Here is a 19,707-nt window from a genome sequence, read left to right as displayed (position 1 = left end):
TTGCAAAATATCAGGGCCTTCTGTGGCCAAGTCTCTTTCACACAAAGACTCTTGCCTTAGAGGACCTGATGGGCCATAAACATCAAACAAAAATCTCCTTCAATAAATCTTCACATTCGCCTTATGATCCCCTTCTGCGGGCTTCGAGTCTAAAAGTCTTATCAAACAACCATTCACTGCGGACATCCCTCAGCCGGGTTTGCACTTGTCGCCACAATGTTCATGGGTGTATTATGGTTCACCTCAATTTGCAGGCATCCCTCAGCTGGGTTCACATTTGCCAAATACACAGTTCACTTTGCTTTATCACAATGCAGGATTCATTTCCCTTAGCTTTCCTTTAGTCAACGTGTCAGAGACTTTCGATTGTACAAGGGGCTTGACATGACCCTTGATGACCACTCTGTCACCTCACGCCATCCTCTCACGGGTTTTGCTGGTATTTGTAGTTTCAACAAAAGGGACCGGCCAGAGTCCTTCAAATGAGCGCCAAAGTGTTGCCTGACCACTCTGCAGCTGGTCCTTCACTGGGCTTGTTTCAAAGTTCAAACACACACACTGTCTTTGTTCACATGTCCTTTGTTCACACAATGTTGCTGTTTGCAACCTTGGGCTCAACACAGTCCGGTTTACTATCAGCTTTGTCCGACTCACCAGCTGTGCTGAACAAGTCTGCGTTTCTGGTCTCTGGAGTCATGTACGGTACACGGTAGCAAGCGCGTCTCCCCGCCTTGGCTATCAGTGCGGAAGAGGGCCCTGTACACCGTTTACATTTGACACCCCACACGCCAGCTGTAGTTCCTGGTCTTACGATTCCTTTCATGGAGGCTTCGCGGGTCTGGATTGGAAAGGGAAAGGGCACTTCCCTCCTTGTCGTCCTTTCGGGTCTCGCTGCCTTTTTCCTCCATTGGAACTGCCGTCCTGGAATAGCTGCTTCCTCAAAGTGTGCTGCATGCTCTGCTTTTTTTCCCTGTGGGGAAGGGAAAGGGCAGTCAGGTATGTGTAGTTATTATCAGTTGCCCGACTATGCCTGACCCTTGTGTTGGGACATGACAGGTAAACGGCTCTGGTGTTAGTCTGTTGTCTTTCACGTTGTAAGAAACTTTTCATATTGGAAAAGTGGGGGTAGAGCTTCTGAATATCCTACGGGGTAGGATGGGGAAAAGGTGTTATAAGGAAGGGGGTACCACATCTCACACTTGGGTTTCCCACTTCCACTCTTCGAAGACCCCCTCATCCAGGTGATCCTCCCCCACCCCCAGGAACTGGATTCAACAGCAATGCCGTGTCCTGGCCAACCTAGGGGGCACCAGAGGCAGTAACAGTGCTCGCCATGGCCCGGTTTATTTATTTGCTCAATGTTTTTCAGGTCCGTGGACCCGATTAATTAATTTATTTCCGCAATGCTGGTCGGACCCAGCATTACAGAAAAAAATAATTAATTGGTTCCACGGACCCGACAAAAATCGAGCAAATAAATAAATAAACCAGGCCATGGCCTGTACTGCCTCTGGTGCCCCCTTCAGAGGCAGTTACAGTGCTCTGGCAAGGCCCGGTTTATTTATTTATTTGCTCAATGTTTGTCGGGTCCGTGGACCCGATTTAATTTATTTTCACAATGCTGGTCGGACCCAGCATTGCAGAAATACATTAATCGGGTCCACGGACCCGACAAACATCAAGCAAATAAATAAATAAAACAGGCTATGGCCTCGCGGGCCACATGAAATGGCTCGGAGGGTCGCATTGTGGCCCGCGGGCTGTACGTTGGACAACCTTGATATAGGCACTTTGAACTAATTCCTCCAGAGCTATCTATTCAACAAGAAGAAGATCTAAAAGATGTAGTTACATCATTCCCTGATGTATTTTCAGAAAAACCAGGAAGAATCAAAGGTGCGTCCCACTATATTAAAACACCCAAGGGAAAAGTGGTTCATTTAAAACCGTAATAGACTCCTGGAGGCCCGTAAACAGATAATGGTTGAGGAATTAAATATAATGTTGCAATCAAATATTATCGAGCTTTCTTTGAGTCCATGATCCTCCCCTATCGTATTGGTCAATAAATCTGACCGTTCCTGGAGGTTTTGCATAGATTTCCATCAAGTTAATGCAATTTCTGACTTCAATGCTTATCCTATGCCACGCATCGATGACCTAATTGATAAACTCAGAACAGCCACCTTTCTATCCACCTTTGACGTAACAAAAGGGTATTGGCAGCTCCCAGTACATGGGCCAGATAAAGAAAAGCCAGCGTTTTCAACTCCCCTAGGACTGTTGCAATTCAAAGTCCTCCCTTTCAGCATACACGCACACCAGCCACTTTCCAACACCTAATAGATACATTCTAACAACCCTGTTCCAATTTCTGTGGAGTTTATATTGACAACATTGTCATTTATAGTAAAACCTGGGAAGACCACCTTTTCCATCTTCATACTATTATGAGAGTCCCCAGAAAGGCCAGCCTAACTGCTAATCCATCCAAATTCAGACTGGCCCAGTCAGCCGTAACATATCTCGGCTTCTTATTATTTTTTTTTGTTTTTGAGGAATCTAGCCCACGCGCAGACTGGTGTCCTCAGAGGGGTGGAAAAGCTGCCAAGCTGAAGGCACCCAACGAACTACCCCAACACTGACAACTCCTTCAATGCAGCTAAATCTAAGAGGCAACCACAGAGCAATGCATCGGCACAACCAGTTCAACCGATGAGGCTGGAACCAAGGAAAACCAAGTGTTGGCCGCGATCGCAGCCTTGAGAACCTTTATAGACACCAAAATCGAGGAGGTTAAGTCTGACATGCAGTTAATGTGGCAGGATATCTGCAACCTCACAGAAAGAGTCAAGACTACTGAGACGGAACTGAAAGAAATGATGGATACCACCAGGATCTTGAGAAGTGACTATCAGAATTGGAAAGGAGAAACACAGCGCTAGAAGCCCAGGCAGAAGACGCTGAAGGACACGCTTGCGCAACATGCGCTTGCTAGGAATTCTGGAGGAGGTGGAGGGCTTGAACCCCACAGATTTTGTTGAAAATCTAATTCTGCAAGAAGTAGGGGCAGGTAATCTCTCACAGGGTTTTGTGATGGGGCCCACAGGTCCTTGCAACAAAGAAAAAGCTATATACCCGTACTACACACCCGTAGTCCAAAGAGCAGGAAATTCCTTTGCGCCAGTCAAAGCAAGACTCGGGCAACTTAACCTCAAGTACATGTTTATGTATCCGTCTAGGCTCAACGTGATCTACAAAGGGCGACCTGTTTTCCTTGAAACACCTGCAGCAGTCACGATGTGGATGGAACACAACAACTTGGATGGAGGTGAAGAAGCAGTCACTTCAGTGTGGCCTAGCCGGAGAAGAACTGGGGGAGGGGTGGACAAAACCACTGCAGAGTCTGCAGGGGCACTGTGGTAAGGATTTGGATACACACTGTCACTGCAATCAAGCTTTATCATGTTCGGCGGTGGTGAGACTGGGACCCTCGACCAGAGACGAAAGACCCACTCCATGAATACAGTTTATTTGCACGCGTATGGGCATTGCAATTCTTTGACTGTGTAACCGCCCTCGTAATGCCCACATTTTCGATAGTTCCCCATTCCACATGTCCCGCCCCCTTTTTAGGCAGCTGCGCAGACCCGGATGGCCCTTCGCTTAGGTTCTCGCGCAAGGCATACGTGTAGTCGCATTTACGTGTCGGACCGGCACAGATTCCTTGCAAGTCCCATGTAAGCCCTGTGCATTTTGTTTCATGAATCGGCGAACGGGTGCGCAAGTCCCCAATTTTCCGCACAATATATTCCATTAATCGGGCCCATTGTGTTTTAATGCAAGTGCATCTGTTAATTTTTAAAAACACAGGGTTGGACATTGACTTGATTTTGTACCACTTCATTAATTGAATACACTTATCACATTATTAAACATTATGCTGTAAGTGTTTGTAGGCATTTTAACTTATGCATTCATATAGTTACATGCAGTATTCCTATTGCATTAAACATCAATTGACATGCACTTCATTTTAACAAGCGGTCTCTAATTCTCCGAGGATTTTTAAAAATCCCAGCAATAGCCACACTATTACTGGTGTCTCTATCTTTAATAGAAATGCATGTTAATAATAAAATGTGCATATATTATGATTGGTTTTATTTTTGTACACTTTTTAAGAAAATGTACTTTTTTCTGCACTCCTGAAAGGTCAATGAGAGTGACATTTTTTGTGTGGGTATGGTTGTGTGCAATGTTGGCATGTGCGACTGTTAGAAAAAGAATTGCAGTGCAGTGTTTCGGTATGTGAATTGAATGGCCTTTTCAGCAGGTTCATGTTCTTTTACTCTAGCCAGTAAGCAGTCTAAGCGCAGTGGCAAAGTATGTTGGTGTGAATACAGCTGCATGGACATTGTTTACAGTACACAGGCATAGAGGCCCCTTGTTTGCACATGCTTATGTTTAAAAAGAAGTGCATCTGAGAAATTGTGTGTATTACATGGGCAACGTTTTGGTATGGTTCCACTTGAGTGGCTAAAGCAACAAGACAATGGAATTGTTTTACTTGTAGAAGTGTTTCTATTATGCAGTAAATATATCTAGGGGGCGGCATAGTTTATATTTTAAAAGTTTAAGGACATGAGCTTGGGTGTGAGTAAAACAGTGTGCCAATATTGCTTACTGGTGAATAAGTAGGCAGAAGTCAACCTAAGTGGGCATATTTTAAAAGTGAGTGGGCTTTTTAGCTGTGTATGGGCAGATGTTTTTTTACACAAACACACTTTGTAATGAACTTAATGAAAACAGGACAAGAAATTGTATATAAAGTTTGAGATTGACAGTGTTCTGGAAAGGTAATGTTTAAATGTTACAATTGCAGTGCATTAACAATTTAACAAGATGGACTTTTTATAAAAGTGTTGTATGTAAAAAAAAGTATGTGCTTTGTGTTGTAACATGTGTGACAAATCACAGCCTTTCCCTGTGAGGCTAGGGATGCGAGTACACTACGAAAGGGGTAAAGGCAAGCGGGACAATGACTCCCAATTCTTATGGGGAAACTCCCTGAGCCAGATTTATCTACCCCATGATCAAAGACATCTACTAAAGAAAGACATGAAAACCCAACCAGAATTTGTTATCGTCATCCAAATACTGTAATGGTGCCTGTGAAGAAAAACTTGAGTCATACTGAGATGAGAAAACCAGTGGAAGAATAATGATCCCTAATCAAACAGAAAGGAAGGACTTAAAAGTTCAGCTGGGGAAGACCCATGGCAGCATAAGAAGAAGAGGAGGAGGTGGAGAGTAAAAGAGAGTGATCTCCTACATGTTTCAAACTAGCTTGCGATGGTACATTGGAAAAGGAAGGTTAGACATGCAGTGTCCGATGCGAGTTGGAAGCCCAGGTATAGTTGTGGACACCTGGCATCAAAGAGGAGAAGAGAAGCGGAAAACAGAGGGACACAAGGCATCCCTACCCTGAACAAGGAACAAGTGGTGGCATGCCCACCAACAAGCTGTGGTGGACTAGTCAGTCCATAAACTACACCGACGCCACCTTCATCAAGAAAAAGTTGGTGTGAAGGACGAAAGGAGAGAGCGCCTTTATGGGAAATTACAGAGAAACCGAAGAGCCAGCCTGACAAGTGATTCAGAGGGTCCCACAATGTCTTACCACCAGGTGATGTTGTCCCTGAAGAGCTCAGGTAACTTGCAAAGCGGGAGACCCGGCAGGGGGACCAGAGATGATAATTGGAAGGTTCATACTCGTCTCAGTCAAAATAAGACATCAAGAGAGTGTGAAAAGAACGAGAGTCATTTCTGGGATACTTGTACTCGTCTCAGTCAAAATACAGTATCAAGAGTTTGTGAAGAGAGTAAGGACCATTAATGGAATGCTCATACTCATCCCAGTCAAGATAAAGTATGAAGAACAAATGAAGAGAGTGAGAATCATTACTGGAACGCCTATACTCGAACATTTATATTCATCTAAGTCAAGAAAAAGGGAAGACACTGAATAAAGGTAAACCTTTAAGTCTGAATGGAGTGAAAAGAATAAAGGACCAAGAGATAAGACATGAAAAATATGAAAAGGAGAGAAGGAGTAGTCAAAGAGAAGGATACTTGAAACTTGTAAAGATACAGTGTCAGGACTGTGGGACTTGATGAAAGTAGCCACCAATAACTACTGAAAGATCTGTTACTGAACTGAACGTCATTGTCCTGTACTTTACGTTATTTTAATATTGGTAGGGTTAGTGTTGGGAAGTTTTTGGACAAGGGACGGATCTTTTTTTGGCCTATCACTGACAAGTACCCTAGTTAGTTTTGTTAAGTAGGCAACACCCTCAGTAGAGGGAAGGTTAGGAGTTTTCAACTTTTGATTTAATAAATCAATACTGAGATGGAAAATTACAGTCCATGATCATCTTCTGATTCACCACATGTTATATTTTTGCATATGTTTTGCATAATTAAGAGTATTACTGTATAGTGTTATACTAGTAATGATTTATTTTACATTCAACTAAGGAAAGTGATTATTACTGGAGGTTGATGGATCGTTTGGCCTAAGAACTATGTGAGACAAGTGCTTACAATGGTGCCCACAGGGACACAGTAGTGGCAAACGGGACAAATATGTACTTAATCATCGAAACGGCAAAATACCAAATGTCATTTTGTTACACTCTGGCAGCAACGACCTTGGAAAGCGGAAAAGAAGTGACCGCTGTAAAAAATAAAAAGTGACTTCTTAAGTCTGTTGGATTCCAAGAAGCAAAATAGTGCTTTCATGCGTAGCTGCATGTCAAACCTGCATGCAAAGAACCGGAAATCATTGTACAATTAACCGTGCTCGAATTACTCTCAATCGATGTATTTCACATTTGATCTTCCAACTTGGCTTGCATTGCAGATTTCACGACATCAAAAGTAACAATATTTTTCGACGTGATGGAGTAAAATTAAGTGAATGATGCAGGGAGTTTATTTTGATCTAATGTGATTGAAGGCATATGTAATATTTTACGTTAATGTTTGTGTCATATAAAATATTTTTTTACTTAATCAGCTTACGTCGTTGGTAGGGTGGTATATCCAGTATGGTGGCATATACAGAAATATTATGCATTCACAGTAATCGTGTTTAGTTAATTTTGCATTGTAAACTGAGGCATATGTTTACTGGTGGTGGCGTATCTACAGCAGTGCAATAAGTAAGGTGTTAGGGTGTGGTCACCGAATGATGCAGTTGATATGGAGGCATATGCAGTGGTAAAATGAGAGAACATACCACATGTTTTATATTGCAGCAGTATGTGGCTTGGCATATGCAGTAGTAAAATGAGTGAACATACCACGTTTTATACTGGGAATTATGAAAGCATTTAGCTGTTTGTTGGTGTAGTGGTGTCTGCAGCAGTATGTGGTTAGGCATATGCAGTAGTGAAATGAGTGAACATACCACGTTTTATACTGGGAATTATGAAAGCATTTAGCTGTTTGTTGGTGTAGTGGTGTCTGCAGCAGTATGTGGCTTGGCATATGCAGTAGTGAAATGAGTGAACATACCACATGTTTTGTACTGGGAATTATGAAAGCAGTTAGTTGTTTGTGGGTGTAGTGGTGTCTGCAGCAGTATGTGGCTTGGCATATGCAGTAGTGAAATGAGTGAACATACCACATGTTTTATACTGGGAATTAGGAAAGCAGTTAGCTGTTTGTTGGTGTAGTGGTGTCTGCAGCAGTATGTGGCTTGGCATATGCAGTAGTGAAATGAGTGAACATACCACATGTTTTATACTGGGAATTAGGAAAGCAGTTAGCTGTTTGTTGGTGTAGTGGTGTCTGCAGCAGTATGTGGCTTGGCATATGCAGTAGTGAAATGAGTGAACATACCACATGTTTTATACTGGGAATTAGGAACGCAGTTAGCTGTTTGTTGGTGTAGTGGTGTCTGCAGCAGTATGTGGCTTGACATATTGAGTCGTGAAATGAGTGAACAGACCTTGTGTTTTCCAAGTGACATTTTGAAATCAGTAAGCAGTTAGTTTGTGTTGCATGCAGTAGATATTTGGTTTAATTGTTTATGCAGTATTTCTATGCCCTGACAGTGTTTAGTTCATTTCAGACTTTAATATGAATGGTATGTTTTACATGTAGTAGCATATATGCATGAGTGTAATCAGTTAGCATTTGCTCTGTGTTCCAAGCATGAGGCAGTTGGGCGTATGTTTAATGTGTATATGTAATACGCAGTTCATGTTTCTGCATAGATGTTTTACATTTACAAAGTACACTTTCATTGTGATGATGTATGTTTTTCTGGAAAACATATTTGTAACTGAGCAAGCATCAAATACCGATACATTTTAAAATATTCCCATCTTGTAATTGGGCAATTGAATTTTTTTTTTTCGTGCACCAATTCATTGTAATGTCTACGTGCATAGCCAAAATTATTCAAATCCCAGCGTCCACTTTTGAGATATGGGGGCAGAAATATTTAATAGATTAGCAAGAAGGTGGGTTGTGAGAAAGTACAGTGGCAAATAGATGTTTTAGTACCACTTCTCCCACCTGTGAGTCTGTTTTACAGCGTGTTTCAATGCAGTAATGTGGAGTAAATGTATGAATTGAGCTCGAAGTAGCTGCTTTGCAAATTGCGTCTAAGGGGACATTTGCAATAAATGCATAGCTCCTGTACCTTTGGTAGAGCGAGTTCTAGGTGTAAAAAGTAGAGTATTTTTTTTAAAGTGAGTAGTACAACTATATGCACTTGAGTATCCATCTGGGGATAGCATTTTCTTTTTGTAAGTGTGATCTCCTTCCCTACTGGGTACTATGTAAACAAAGAGTTGGTCTGTTTTCCTTAGAGGTTTTGTTTTGTTTATGTAGTACAAGACCACCCTCCTTACATCTAAAGTATGGAGGCATCTCCCAGCTGAGTCAGATGGTGTTTGGAAAAAAGTAGGTAGTTCAATGTACTGGTAGACATGAACTGGTAGATATGAATTTTGGTGAGAACCTAGGATGTGTTCTAAGTATGACCTTGTCCTTGTGGATGACAATGAAAGGGTCGTGTACCAATAATGCTTGTAGTTCACTGATTCGTCTTACTAAGGTGATAGCTACAAGAAAGGCAGTCTTGTAAGTTAAGTGTTTTAGGCTGGCCTTGTGCATTGGCTCAAAAGCCAGACCCATGAGCTTTGAGAATACAACATTAAGTTCCCAACCAGGTGGAGGGTTAGAAATGGGAGGGTATAGCCTCTTCACTCCTTCAAGGAAAGCTTTGATAACAGGAACCTTTAACCAAGACACTTTGTTTTGTGAAGTGGTGTAAGCGGACAGGGCTGCTAGGTGCATCTTGTTGAAATTAAATACTAAACCAGAGTCTAGTAGTTAATGCATGTAGTGTCGAATGTTTGAAGGTGAACATTAAATTGGGTTTTTACGGATTGTGATTTGCACCACATGACAGACCTCTTCCATTTTTTAAAGTAAGTGTCTGGTGTTGGGTTTCCGTGCTTCCTTGAGGATATCCATACACCTTTGAGGAAGGTTTAAGGGCCCACACTTTATGAATTCAGGTGCCAAGCTGCCATGTTAATAGATTGTGGATGGAGTGTTGTCCCAGCTGCTGGGACAGCAAGTTGAAGGGGCAAGGAAGTTTTATTGGTTTGCACATTGCTAGTTTCAGTAGGTATGGAAACAATGGTTGTTTTGCCCACATTGGAGGCATCAGGATTGGAGTGACTTGTTCCTGGTGCATCTTGTGCACTATCCTGCTGAGGAGTGGTATCGGTGGAAAAGCGTAAGCAAATTTCCCTGACCAGCTCATCCACCGGGCGTTCTCCTTGGATCCTGGTTGGGGAAACCTGGATGCAAAATCTGGGCATTGTAGGTTTAGGTTTGTTGCAAACAAATCGATATAAGGATGACCCCACAGGGAGAAGATTTAATTTAATATGTCTTTGTGGATTTGCCACTTGTGTTCCTCGGGTAGAGGACTTCTGCTCAGAGCATCTGCTAGAGCATCGAGTACCCCTGGAACGTGTTGAGAGACTAAGAACATGTTCCGCTTCAGTGCCCACTTCCACATTTTCTGAGATAGCCTGGGCAGACTTGGAGAGTGTGCGCCTCCCTGGTAAAACATGTCAGTGGTGATGTCTGTGAGGACCTACACTGTTTCACCTACTAGATGCTGTTGAAAAGCTTGCAGTGCCCTGATGTTCTAGGTTTATGTGGTTTTGGGCTGTAGTTTGTGTCCACTGGCCATGAGCTATGTGATGAAGAGAATGGGCTCCCCATCCGGAGAGTGAGGCGTCTGTAGTTACAATCGTTTAGACTGGCAGATTGCAAAAGGGTTTTCCTTTTAGCAAGTTGTCCTTGGACCACAAGCGAAGAGCTTGTACCAGGGTTAGCAAAACAACCACTAGATCATCCCACTTGCCGCTTGCCTTATACCATTGTTTTGCCAACCTCTCTTGCATTGGGCGCACGTACAGACATGTGTGGAACTAGGCAAATGCATGAGGCCAATCATTGCCTTGCATACGGTTATCTGGCCAACGGATAGATAGACAGGTACTCACAACAGCATGTTTTGTACTCTCTTATTTCAGGGGAAGACTAGCTCCTCTTGAGTCTTTATGACCACTCCCAGGAATTGTTTTACTTGACTGGGGACAAGACTTGATTTTTTCTCATTGACAGACAATCCCAATTGGAACAGAAGGTAAATTGTTCTTTGGGTGTTGTATTTGCATATTTGAGACGTTTCTCCTTCTATGGGATTGACTCTTTGCTTAGGTGCGCCGCCACCACTGCTAGTACCTTTGTGAACACTCTTGGAGCTGAGGCTTTGCTGAAGTGGAGCACCTTGAATTGGTAGTGTTCTCTCGCTATCTGGCAGTGAAGATACTTTGAGTGCTGGGAACACTGAAATATAAAAGTATGCATCTTTCATATGCAAGGTTGCCATAACTCCCTCTGTTTCAAGAGAGGAACGATTTCCTGGAGAGTTGTAACGCAAAATGTCTGTGGCTTGCCATATGTGTTCGCTGGGTGCAGGTCTAGAATGGGGCACATTGTTAAGTCTTTCTTTGGCACAAGGAAGTACATTGACTAGATACCCTTGTTTACTCGGACTACTTCTATGGCGTCTTTTGTCCAGCAGTGTCTTCACCTCTTCCAGTAATATGCACCTTTCTTCTGGTGTCATTTTTCTGTGTCTTGGCAGGTCAGGTTGAGTGGTCTCTGCAGCAATACTATGCAGTATCCGTCGGCCATGGTGGATAACATGAATTGTGAAATGTGACCTCCTACTGGAGTAGCACGGGAGGGGACCTGGAGAGGGGTGTCAATGTTTGGGTGAGGGGGAGCCTCTGGTGGAGGAAGTCCTACCTCTGCTCCTGGACATTTTGTAGCCTCTTTGAAAGTTAGAGGAAGACTGTCCCGGTGAGTTGCCCCATAATGGTAATTGGTTTCCTTGACTATAGTTAGAGGAACGCTGAGGGCCCTGGCCATGAAAAAATCTTCTCGTGCTAAATGACCCTCTCTGGACAAAAGGTCTGTTTGACAACTCTCCTAGTGATTTCAGGGTGTCATATTCCTCCTTGGCACCCTTAAGTATATAGGCAACTGCCTTGCCGTACATGGCTTTTGGCATAAATAGGCCTATTAAGCAGCGTGGCCTGCATCTCTAGCTTAAACTCAAATGGCCTCAGCCAGGCATGGCGCTTAACTAACGTGCCTTCGGCTATGATGCAGCCTGCATTGACAGCGGCATCATAATTATTTGTAAAATGCAGTTGGCCACTTCATTAACCTTTGATACAGTCTTTAAAAGCAGAGACTTTAGTGGTTCTGGGACGGCCTCAATGTGTTCTAGTGCGTCCCGCGCATGGAAACCATAGCTAGCCAGAAGAGTGGTATTATTGGCAATCCTGGTTTGATAGGCATCTGAGGATGCCACTTTACAGACAAAAGAACCACCCCTGGTGACATTCTTTCGACTGGATGTTCCTCCCATGTATTCCTTATCTTATGATATTTCCAATATCCAGCTTAGCTGCTTCAGCACATTTTTTTTTCTTTTTCAGCAGAGGGCGCTGTGTGTCGACGTCTGTCGACTCGATGTCCCTCTGAGGCCTCCGTCTCAATGTCAACGTCACCGAAGGTATACATAGCGCGTGCAGCATCTGTTGGCTTCAGTTCCGTTTTTACGTATCTAGGATCGTTCCCATACCTGACAGTTACTCCTCCTGAGAGAGTGCAGACTGCAATAGCAAAAGGAATTCTATTGCGGGGTAGGTGGGAGGTGAGATAAAGAATACGTGAGAGGAACATCCAGTCCAAAGAACGTTACAAGGGGTAAGTAACTTGTTCTTCAAATGGATTGTGTCCTCCCACGTATTCCTTATCTAATGATAGACTCCCAAAGCAGTTCTAGTTTTTCTGGAGGAGGGAGTCATAATTGTTCATGACAATTTAGTAGTTCTCATAGGTCTGTTTGCACAGAAGGCAACACTGACTTACAAAATAAGCCTTCCCGGCCTGAAAAAGAACCCAAACTGTAATGTTTGGTTAAAGTATGTACGGACGACCATGTGGCAGCCACACACATTTCTTTAACTGGTACTCCCCTAAGGTAATGCAGAAGAAGTCACAATGCCCCTGGTCGAATGAGCTTGAACGCCTTCTGGGGATCTTTTCCTGCCAGTCTGTAGCATTCAGATATTGCCAGTATTATCCATCTGGATAACGTCTATTTAGTGATTGCCATAACCAACTTGTGATCTGAGTAGCCAATAAACAGTTGGTCATCTTGTCTTAGTTTTGCCATTCTGGTGACATAGAAACTTAGTGCACGGTTAGGATCAAGCCTGTGAAGCCTCTCCTCTTCCTTCCCAGAGTGTGGAGGAGGGTAACATGATGGTAATGTTATTTTCTGAGTCAGAATGAATTCATATACAATCTTGGGTGAAAAGGTGGGTTTCACCTTAAGGACCACCTTGTTCTTATACAGAATAGTGTATGGAGGCGTGCAGGATAAAGCCTGAAGTTCACTTACCCTTCGGGCAGATGAAATGACTACTAAGAAGATGGTTTTTAAGGTTAGCAGCCTCAAAGGACAGGAGCGTATAGGCTCGAAAGGAGCACACATCATACATTTGAACACCAAGTTGAGATCCCAAACTGTGACTTGAAAAGGGATTGGAGGGAAAACATTTGTTAATACTTTTAGTAATTGTATTATTAGAGGTAGAAGTGCGCTTGAATATAGAAAGCGCCACAAGATATCCTTTAATAGTACCAATCTGGAGCCCCAGATTAGCTAGTTGTAACAAAAAGGGTAATAACATAAGTCTATTACATGTAAATGGATAAACATTCTGATCACTACACCAGCTGCAGAATTTGTTCCAACAGCAGCGGTACAAAGACTTAGTTGCTGGCCTTCTGGCCGAAAGCAAAATCTCCATTACGTCATCTGGGGGGTCCCAATCCTTGTATCTCAGCCTCTTAGAAACCATGCATAAAGGCTGAGTGTCTTGACCTCTGAATGGAGAACCCGACCTTCCTCTTGCGAGTGAAGAATCTCTCTTTGTGGGAGACTTATTAGAGGGCAGATGGACATGTCCAGAAAGTTCGGGTACCATGTCCTCCTTGCCCCATCCAGAGCAATTAGGATCATGGATTTCCCAAACTTTATCAACCTCCTGATCATGTGAGGAATGACGGGGACTGGAGGAAACGCGTACAGGAGTGGAAATTCCCAGTCCACCACGAAACCGACTCCTGGAGCTCCTTTCAGGGGAAGTTCCCTGAAGCAGAACTGTTTGCACTTCCGGTTGACAATGGTCGCAAACAAATCCACTTGAGGGGTTCCCCAAAGGGTGAAGATCTCTTGAAGGACTTCCTGAGCTAGTTCCCATTTGTGGGAGACTATGCTCTGCCTGCTCAGAGCGCCTGCCGCTGTATTCTCCAATCCGGCAAGGTGAACTGCCGATAGGGCGATCCCTTCTTGGATTGCCCAGAACCAGAGCTGCATTGCCTCTCTGCACAGTGGTAATGACCCTACACCACCTCTTTTGTACAGGTAGTACATGGCCACTGTATTGACCGTCATTATCAGGACGTTCTTTCCCCGTACAGAGGGCAGAGAGGCATTCAGCGCTAGTCTGATTGCCCTCAGCTCTAAAAGGTTGATGTGTAGTTTGGACTCCAATGGAGATTAACGATTAACATTGGCGTGGGCTCCCCACCCCGTGAGTGAGGCGTCCGTCACTACTGTTATCCACGGCCATCGTTGCCAAAAAGTTTCTCCTTTCAGAATGTTCACCTGGCAGGCCCACCACCGAAGGTCCTGTGAGACTCTGCTCGGAATCTGTAGGAGGTCTGACATCCTTCCTGAAAATTGGGATCATGTGTCCCGAGAGCCCATTGGAGAGATATAATTCTCAGGAGAGCCTCTGGCACTAGAGAAATGCAGGATGCCATGAGGCCGAACAACCTCAGAAAGTGGAAGGCTTGGAGATGCTGGGCACTTTGGAATTTGGTGACCATCTGCAGAATGCCTTTAGCCCTCACCTCTGGTGGTGAGGCTTTTCCAAGGGATGCATCCAGGACTGCTCCAATGAATTGAAGTCTTTGAGATGTTATCATGTGAGACTTCTTGAAGTTGAGGGAGAAACTCAGTCTGTGAAGGGAGTGACAGGTGGAGCTGAGATGTTCCAGGGCCTGACTCACTGCCACCATCGTCATGAAAACCTTTGGGGAGGAGATCAGCCCAAATCGCAGAACTCGAAACTGATAATGAGAACCGCCAACAGCTAACCTCAGGTACCTTCTGTGCTTCTGATGGATTGGCACATGAAAGTAAGCACCCTGAAGGTCCAATAATACCATCCAGTTCTGAAGCTGGAGGACCTGAAGGATCTCAGAAAAGGTAACCATCTCAAACTTGTCCTTCCTGAGGAACTTGTTCAAGTCTCTTAAGTCTAAGACGGGTCTCAATCCTCCATCCTTCTTTGGAATTAGAAAGTATGGGATGTACCAACTCTTGTTCTTCTCTGCTACAGGTACTGGTTCTATAGCACCTTTCTCCTAAGGGTTAATATTACCAGCACACGGAGCAGATCTGGAACTTTGAAAGCGCTGTTCCCCGGTGGATGACTGAGGCTTTTTTTAGAAAAGGAAGGTAGTAACCCTGGGCAATTGTTTCCAATGCCCATGCATCTGAAGTAATAGCCTGCCATTCTTTCAGATGTTGTGAGAGTCTACCTCCCACTGCAGTCTTGTGAACTAAGTCCTCTGAGAGGTTTTGGGGTGGCTGATGCAGTGCTGATGGCAAAGCAGCCGCTGCTGAGGCGGTCTTAGTACCTCTTCCCCATCCACCACGGGGGAATCTTCTTTGGCCTCTTTGAACTGACTGTCCCTTGCATCTTCCGAATGTAGAGTAGTGATGGCAGGACCTACCCCTCCAGGGTGTACCCGTGGGGCAATTTGGAAGATGTCTAATCGCAGCACCAAGCGATTTGGCTGCTGCCTTTTAAGTTTGCAGTTTCCCCAGACATTCATCAGCCTTGTTACTGAACAAATGTGTGCTGTCAAAGGGCATGTTAAGTAGTCTGGATTGTACATCTGGAGCAAATCCTGACTTTAACCAGGCAAACCTGTGCATAACTGTTCTAGCCACCATTGCTCTGCTGATCCTGTCAGCAGAGTCACGACCAGTCTGGTGGGATTCACACATAGCGTCCTTCCCATCTTTGACTATGTTTAAAAACCTGTCTCGTTCTTCCCCTTCGGGGATATGGTCAGCCGCCACGACATATACTCTCAAAAGGTATGAGTGAACCTAGCCAACATTCACATGGCATTTGCTGACTTCAGGCCCATACTTCCAGCTGAAATAAACGTCTTGACTAGAGCGCCGAAACAATCATCATCCCTATCAGGAGGGATAGTAGGGTAGGCATTTTGTCTTGTGGTTGTGGTGGCAGCCTGTACGACCAGACTCTCTGGAGTTGGGTGCTTTGACAAATAGGGGTCACTGCTTGACACCCTGTATTTAGAAGTCAGTTTTTTGTTGAGTGCCAGATTCAATTCAGGCGCCTCCCAATTTGTAGTTACGCGCTTTTGTAAAGCTGCATGAAATAGAACAATTAGGTCTTCCTGTGGTCCCCTGTCCAGAATATCTGTCGGTTCCTCTTGTTCGGACACTGGGCTTGGTCTACTCCATCCCATGAACTGAACCACCCTCGACATTAGCTGCCTATATGTTACTTGTGCATCATCAGATGAATCTGATCTGCCAAACTCTAGCTCTGGTGAGGTGTCCAAACCAATGGCATCATGTAGGAACTCTTGAAGGTCTTTTATTCTGTATTCTTCAGATATTAGAGCCTAAGGAACTGATGGCGTACCATATTGGAGGCAAAAAGGCCTTGATTCCTCAGATGATGGTTCTGCATCCTCATAAATCGAGGAAAGAGATTTGAAAAAGTCAGCACTAGGTAAAGGGGTTTATGTTTTTTCAATGACACCCAAAGGTGTCACGATATTAGTCGACAAAGGTGCCGAGATTGTTGATACTATCTGACGTCAAGGGCTTCGATGCCTGCGTCAACGACATCAAAGCCTGATGCGTTGTTGACTTTTTTTTTTTGTGCCGATGATGCATCTTTCGGCACTGGTGGCGTCGATGAGTCTCTCGGCGCCCATGGCGTCGACGACTCTGTCCTTCAAGAGACTTCCTCTCGACTCGAGGCATCCTTAGAATGCTCTCAATGAGTTTTGCTTGCCAGGCCCAAAGGCGCACAGGTCTTACTTTTATGCTTATCGGGTTTTTCGACCTGAGCATGGCTTCAACAGTACTCTAAGGGTCAAGGCCGCATTCTCAAATACTTCATCACCTTCAGCCAAAACTCTTCCCACTCAGCAGGGGAGGCTGTTTTTATTAGACATACGACCCGTTCCGGAGAGGACAACGAAGATGGCGACCTATGATGCTGTTTCTTTGAATGTCTTGATGACGAATGGTGGGAACCACTTCGTGATAGGGATCTTTTACTTTTCTTACAGCGAGGAGAAACAGTTTTCGACTCGTCCGATGTCTGTCTTTTTGACGGAATCGATGGGGACTTATGGATCGTACCTGCTGAAAGTTTCCCTCTGCGCTCTCTCAGGGCTTTCGATGTCATGGACAGGGAGTAATCACACTCAGACTAAGGATGAGCGGATCCAAAGTGCTAGCGTAGGAAAACTGAACTGAAGCCAATGGATGCTGCACGCACTATATATGCCTTCAGTGATGTCAACATTGAGTCCTCTGAGGGACATCGAGTTGACAGACATCGAAGCAAAGTGCCCTCTGCTGAATTTATTTTTAAAAATTACAAAGCAGCTAACCTGGATATTTCAAATAGCATAAGATAAGGGATACGTGGGAGGACACAATCCATTCGAAGTGTAAATCTTTTTGCTTCCCTTGTCAGGCGGGGCCGCGGCGGAGGCCAGCGATGTGCCTGGTCTCTTCCTGGTTGTAGTTGTCAGGTTTTAACTGAAATCCGATGTACAGTGGGTCTGTGGGGGCCGGTCTAAACACCTTTTCAATATGGGGGTTGACCGCTCTAGTGAGGTTAGGTGTAAGTAGCGAAGCTGAATATGCCTTTGTACCAACTGCAGGAGGGGAATGGATTGATTAGCAGATTTCTTGTCTCCCAGGATGTCCTCCACCAAGTCCCTGTCGTGTTGGGCCTCCTGAGTATCGATTTCAAAGTTTTGTTTGGCCCTGAGGAGCAGCTTGTTGTACTGGAGATGGTTGTCACTTGATGAGTCAACCACTGGCTGATCTTGGTTGTCTGGGGATTGAATGACGTGGATGTCTGTGTCATCATTGTCATAATACTGGTCCTGGTCCTGACTATACAAGTACTGGTAACCTGGATCTTGAGAATCTGCGGGTTCTACAATATAGAGATCCTGTGAGGGACCCTGGAACTGTGAGATAGCCCGAGTTTGGGTGGAGGTGCTGGGCTGTGAGGTGTCTATACGTGGCAACTAGGCAGGTGGTTCATCCCTGGCTACCCTTTGCCCTTGTGCTGAGCCTTGGGGGCTTCTAAATTCTTCCGTTTGGCGGTCCATGAAGTCTACAAAACAGGAAATCCTCCTCACGACTCTGTCGAAGCTTTCTGGGTCCACTCAGGTGACCTAGGAAATATCAAGGGGGTAGGTGTGTCCTGCACGTTTGTAGGCTCCTTATGTCTCAGGGACCCTGAAAGGGTGTCTTTAGAGGGAGTATAGCCGCTATCTGGAGGGGTAGAGGGCTGGGATGGCATTGCCATCAAAGGTTCTGATGTTTTTGACTTTAAAAGCATGGCCAGGACATACTTTTTAATGAGTTCCCTCATTTTAGACGCATTTCAAGGGGGCGTAGAAATTGATTTTGATGCTTGAACTTCAGCGAGCAAAAGGAGGACCTTTTTAGGTGCAGTGTCTGAAACCAGCCTGGCTGGTGCCCGTTTCGGAGATCTGTCGTGCGGCCTATGAGATGGCCCAGAGGACAGGGATGTGCTTATGTATTTACTATTACAAGACAGGCAGAATTGGTTTTCCATGGCGAGTGGAAAAGGCAGCATGGTGATGAAAGGGAAAGGAAGGGGTCAGATTAGGCATTCCCTAAAAGGCAAAGAAGTGTATGACCTCCCCCAGCACTGTAATGGGCAGATGCCCAGTGAGGCCTGTGTAGGCCGCAGTCACTGTCCGACGAGACAGTTGAAGCATCGTCGACGATGGTCCCGCCCGTTGAAGGTCGCCGATGAGGTTTTCACTGCGGCGGGCGATGGAAGGTTATTTTAAAAATTCCTTTTTTGCACGTACCCCTTCCCCACCAGCCAAAATCAGCTGTGTGTCTGAGGTGCTGTGGGGCCCAGATGACATGGATGGTATATATTTACTGAACATCTATGATAGATGTCCGGTGAAAAATACCATACCTGTCCCTCTGGCCCCCCAGCGCCTTGCATACACACATAATCCCTTTGATTGTGCGTGTGTGTGTTTGGCGCTGTGAGGCCCAGGGGACAGGCAGGGGACAGGCATGGTATTTTTTTTACTGGACATCTATGATAGATGTCCAGTAGAAAATACCATCCCAGACCCCTGGTCCCCCAGTGCCTGGCATACACACAACCACATTGACTGTGTGCATGTGTGAGGAGCTCAGGACCCAAGGGACGGGCACGCCATTTTATTTTACTGGGATTCTATGATAGATGGCTAGTAAAAAAAATGTGTTAATGTTAAAGCCAACTGGAGTATGTTCTTATGTGGGGATACTGCCATATATTGGGAGAACAAACAAAGACATTTTTTCTTATAGTATCATTAATGGCATAAGGCACAAAGCAAACATTAGTATGTTCTTATATGGGAATAATAGGGTATAATGTTGCAGTCAGCATGGAAATATATGGGCACAGCCAGTGTGAACATATGTTATACCAGCACATATTGTGGGAAAAGGCATCATAAAAATGTGTTGGAAAAATGCTCCTGTGCACTGTTGGCACTTTCATTTATTGGATTGTTTTCATGAGTTACCCTACAAAACTCAATTGCAAACCGTTTGGCTTTTTACCCAATTTTTCTAAAAAGTGTGCTCTAAAATGCACCATTTTCACTCAT

At 44.6% G+C, this 19,707-nt stretch overlaps 1 protein-coding gene across 1 annotated transcript in view; it reads right to left on the bottom strand.

The window, feature by feature from the left end:
- Positions 1-19,707, bottom strand: part of TTLL11 (tubulin tyrosine ligase like 11) — a 1,410,454-nt gene that overhangs the window by 46,650 nt on the left and 1,344,097 nt on the right. The window lies entirely within an intron of this gene.

This window comes from Ambystoma mexicanum, chromosome 8, assembly GCF_040938575.1.
Source record: "Ambystoma mexicanum isolate Mex_15411 chromosome 8, UKY_AmexF1_1, whole genome shotgun sequence".
Classification (NCBI taxonomy): domain Eukaryota; kingdom Metazoa; phylum Chordata; class Amphibia; order Caudata; family Ambystomatidae; genus Ambystoma; species Ambystoma mexicanum.
Note: the sequence above shows the minus strand (reverse complement) of the source record. Positions and strands in the feature narration are given on the sequence as shown.